The sequence below is a fragment of the Sorex araneus genome, chromosome 10 (genome assembly GCF_027595985.1).
Source record: "Sorex araneus isolate mSorAra2 chromosome 10, mSorAra2.pri, whole genome shotgun sequence".
Classification (NCBI taxonomy): Eukaryota; Metazoa; Chordata; class Mammalia; order Eulipotyphla; family Soricidae; genus Sorex; species Sorex araneus.
In genome coordinates, this window is record NC_073311.1 from 50,206,127 (window position 1) to 50,211,669 (window position 5,543).

Here is a 5,543-nt window from a genome sequence, read left to right on the forward strand (position 1 = left end):
CTTAATTAGTGCATTTATACCATTGCCCTTGAGAGAGATTATTGTCATGGGATTTTGTGCCATCTTTCTGTAGAGGCTTGTTGTGCTTGTAGGTGTCAGTCTTGTGTTACAGTAGCCCCCTTAGTCCTTCTTTTAAGTTGGCTTTGAGTCTATGAAATTCCTGAGCTATTGTTTATCCATGAAATGGTGTGTCATTCCTTCACGTTTGAGTGAGAGTTTAGCCAGATAGAGTATTCTTGGTGAGACCTTCATTTCATTGAGTTTTTTCACTACATCCCACCATTGTCTTCGGGCTCGAAGGGTTTCTTCTGATAAGTCTGTAAATCTAAGGGGTGCTCCTTTGTATGTGAATTTCTTCTTTGATCTTGCTGCTTGCAGTATTATGTCTCTATCTGTGGTATCTGTCATTCTGATCATGATATGTCTTGGAGTTTTTGTATTCGGGTCTCTTTTATCTGGTACCCTTCAGTCTCCTTGGGCCTGGAGGCCTGCATTTTCCAGCTCTGGGAACTTCTCAGTAATGATATCTTTAACTGTTGCTACTTCATCAGGGTTACCTGTCTTCCTGGTATTCCAATGATTCCTATGTTGTTACTCTTGAGTTCATCCCCTATGTCTCTGATTCCCCCTACAGTTATTTTGAGGTCTTTTCCCATTGTATGTTGTTCCCTATATGCTTTCTAAGCTCATCTTCAAGCTCACTGATTCTGTCTTCTGCTGTTGTCATCCTACTGTTGAGAGTGCTCACTGCATTTTTAATTTCATCTACTGAATCCGTTATTAGTGACACTTCTGTTAGTGGCTTTTTTTTAATTTCTGATCTCTTTTCTTCCTGCATTTTATTGACTGTCCTTTCCACTGTTTCTTTCATGTCCTCCTTTAGTTTACTGGATGGCTGTTCCACATTTATTTGAGTTCATTAAATATCTTCAACATTTCATCTCTGAATTGTTTATCAGAGAAATCGTATTTGTGGCTAAGCCCTGTTGAGGCTTCTGGACTCTTTTCTTCATACACTCCTTGTGGTGGGAATTTGCTCCGTTTCTTCATGTTGCTGTGGTAGTATGGAGGTGGGACCCTCCAGTTCACTATCAGTGTCCCCCTCTCACTGCAAGAAAGTATTCTCGATGAGCTTGGTCGATGGTAGTCACATTTTTTCCCCTTTTAGAATGTAAACTTCCTCTTTGGTGCTCTTCTGTGACCTATGTGAGTCCTCTAGTACAGCTTCAGAGGATGTGTTCTTTAATGTTAGGCTAGTTCAATTTCTTGTGTTCACACTCATTTTATGAGATTGAAATAGGGTAGTGCACTATTAACGTAATGTGTTTGTGACAGCCAGGCTGTCTTCCTCAAAATTAGGTAATGGAGGTTGAGATGTGAGTCCAAAGCACTGAGAAAGGGGAAAATAACTGTAGCTGCATGAGGGGCCTCCACCCCAGAGGCCATTCGCACCAGCAGTTATGCCCACCCCTGCTGCTGTACCTGTGGGGTGACTTGGCTGTGTTGGTGCCTGAGCAGGAATTAAGTCCCACTTCTGATGTGGTCCTAAAACTTGCACAACTAGATTTGGCTCAACTCCTCCCTGAAGAAGAATTGATTTAAAACATACATATAGATAAAACCCCCAAATCTAGTTAGTATTACTTCAATTTTATTCCATTATATTACAGTGAGATGCCAGACATTTATATAATTGATTATTATGTGCTATATGTAAAAGAATTCTAGACATTCTATAAATTATATAATGAAATGTTAATTGAAATGAGTCAGAAAGAGAGGGACAGACATAGAAAGATTGCACTCATCTGTGGAATATCAAGTATCAGAATGGGAGACTAACACCCAAGAATAGTAGAGATAAGGACCAGGAGGTTTACTTCACGGCTTGAAAGTAAATGCTGGGGGGAAAGGCAGCTCAGATAGAGAAGGGAACACTAAGTAAAAGATGTTTGGAGGACCCGTGCGGAATGTAGACTATAGATCAAACACAATGGCCACTCTATTGGAAACTACAACACCCAAAAGGAAAGAAAGAACAAAAGGAAATGCCCTGTCGCAGAGGTGGGGTGGGGAGGGGTGAATGGAGTGGGGGTGGTACGAGGGATACTGGGATTATTGGTGGTGGAAAATGGGCACTAGTGGAGGGATGGGTACTGGATCATTGTATGACTACAACGCAAGCATGAAAGTTTGTAAGTATGTAACTGTACCCCACGGTAATTCACTAACTATATATATATATATATATATATATATATATATAATGACAAATGGCCCAGTAGAGATAGAATATATCAAATTTATTCATGCTTTTCCATGAAAGGATACTGCATTTTAGCTATATAATTTACTGTAGCATATTGTGTGTATAACCATATAAAATATAGTAATTGTGACCTGGGGCATATTTTTTATTATTTAACTTTAACATTTAGGAAGAAAGTTTCTATAAAAGTTATTGAAAATAAAATCTCTCACAAGAATATTGATAATAGAGAATCTACAAAGAGTATTGAAAATAAAGATACAGAAACAAACTTACAATCAAAACTGCAGTCATTTTCCTTAAGAGAAAGCAAAGGTAATAACTCTGATTTAATTTTGTTAATTGTGGCTTCTAATTCAGTCATTCTCCATGACCTTCAGGGTATCAAGAACTGTATATACCTGAAGCAAATTATGGAAATGATAACCTTTTAAGAATTTGTGGACCAAGTGATTTGATATACAGCCAGTCATGAGATCCATGGGGTACATATTATATACAATAATGAGAATAGGGAATTATGGAGAATGCTTCTGGACTGGTGTTCAGGTGGGGTAGGGGGTGGGGGAGACCTTGGCTGAGGTGGGCAGGTGCTCTTGCAGTTCCCTGGGTCGGTTTTCTGGGCACACATCCTGGAGGCCATGCCCACTGCCAACTACATTTAACTTTCATATTTGGGGAGTTATGGTATTTTTACCCAGACATTATACAACATTTAAATCTCGGTGACCTCTAGTAGACAATTTTTGGATCTGACTCAAATAGCACTGCATGTTAAGGAAAAATTCTGAACAGCAAAAGTAGCATAAAAACAACACAACAGATCAGTTCACAAGTAACTGGGAATCCATGAACATGCACAAACCTTGAAGAACAATGAGGAAATGAAGGACCTCAGCGTAGATAGCAATAGAAACTCAGTCTTGCTGCCAAGAACATCAAAATGCTTCTATAAATGAGGACCTAAAAGAAACATTCATCACACTGGCATCAGAAATCAAGCAAGTACTTGCCAGTGAAATTAAGCAATCACTAGATAAGCAATTCAACCAGCTCTGAGACTTTTTCAGAAGATGAGAGATTCCATACAAATGGAAGTGAAGGAGCCGAAGAACACACTAGCAAACCACAGTTGCAGAATCTCACAAGGAGAGAACAGCATAGATTAACCTGAAGACCACATCAGTATTGATGAGGAAGTTGAAACAGAAAACAGAAGCAAAAGAATGTAGGAAAATGTAAGGTATCAATTCTCCTACTCATGATTTGTTTATTCCACTCCCACCTCCTTCACATTCATTGTGTTTACTGTTCTCAGGGCCTTATTAGTGCTCTCCTTGGTTTTTCCCAAAGATTGTGGGTAAAAGTCCAGGATTACCTGTCATTCTGAGAAATAGACTTGGGAATGTATTGTCTGCAATAAATGTGCTGGGATATAAACATCTTTAAATATTTGCCCGACAGCTAGAGAAAATATATGGATACAAATTTTTTAAAGTTACTCTCATCACATTAGAACAAGAAATGGATTTACCAGCCTCACTCTGTTTTCTCTGTGACTTGGTACTACTACTGGTGTATAATAGTCTCAAGCAGCTTCCAAAATTCCTTCTTTAGATTTGTGTTGAAGGGGTAACCATTGATCTTTGGTTAGGAATTTTTTCTATGAATTTAAACTGACTTATGTATTTTTGTATTACAAAGTTGTTTTAGGCACCCTGGTTTACAATATTGATAATGACAGGGTTTCATGCAAAAAGCATCCCAACAGCACACCCCCCCTCCAGAGTGTCACTTTCTGTCCAACATGTCCCAGTGTCCCCTAGTTTTTACCCCCATCCTACCCACAGTGATATGCATCCTATAAAATACTAGTTCTCAGTTTCCATTGCCTTTGAACATTTTTAATTCTTTACTGTTGCTTTATGTACTACAAATGAGGGAGACCATTTTGTATAAGTAACTTCACTACTTCATTCTTCATGATACTCTCCACATCTATCCACACAGTCACAAATTGCAAGATTTTACCTTTTCTTATAGCTGATAGCATTGTGAATATGTGCCACTGTTTTTTTAGCTCGTCATCTTTTCTTGAACATTTGGTTTGTTTCCACATGTGGGCTATTGTGAACAGTGTTGCAATAAACACAGGAGTGAAAAAAAAAATGTGTTTTCTAAACAGAATTTGATGTATTTTCATTTGTTTATCTTTACTTCCGTTTGTTTGGCCAATGGTTAGTGTTTTTTATTCATAAAAATATTTAATTTAAACCTAGTTAGAAAAATGTTTTTCCATACCTCCCCTACATTCATGATTGATGAACCTGAGTCACTTGCTAGGGGGAGAGAGATTGGATAATAAAGTGGTGTTCATCAGCTCTTAGATTCTGCAGCCCAAATATCAAGTTCGTTTTACTGAGGTCATCTGAACAGACACCATTTGGAGTCACGTTGCACAGTTTAAGAGAGTAGGCTCTAAGACAAAAATCCTCTTATTTGATCTGATTTGTTTGTTTGTTTGTTTTCTATAGCAATGGAGGGATTTCAACTGAATTATTGCAAGGTGGGTAGCAGTTCAGTGTGGTTGCTGGAGCCAGAAAGGGTTTTAACAACATTGACTTCCTAGCACCATTTTGGTACTAGTATATCAGTCACCTAAAGTTAATTGACAGACACTCATAAATATCTTAAAGCTGCCTTGGCATAGACATTGTGTCATTGCCATGCATATGATCTACTCATTAATTTAGTCATCAGACTAGTGTTAAGTCAGTTTATTATTTTAACCAGCTTGAAAATTTGAACAGCATAACTACTATTCCTAAAATTCATTCACAGGGTGAGGGATGAGACTTAAAATAGAGCAATTGCTATTGTGAGTCCCTGGGTTCATTCTTTGACACCATAAAAATGAAATTAAAGAAAAGTAATTAAGATAAAATAAAATTTACACAGTGTTCCTTACCATTGAGTCATATGAGTAATAAGAAAAAACACAATCAGTATTTGTTTTACTTATCCTGCATGATATTTTTTTCCAGATAATGTTTATTTTCCCAGATAGGCGGTAGTTTTCAAAATTGAGTCAACTTACATGGGAACAGAAGAGGTTCCCTGGAAAGTTCTCTCTCTTCTGACTTAGGTAACATGATCCAGGAGGCTACTCCAAGGGAAGGATGTTGAGAGTGTGCCCATGGCAATGAGTCAGTAGACTAGCATGTACATGCAATATACCTTTGTCCTCATAAGCAACCAAGAAGTAAGGAAATCT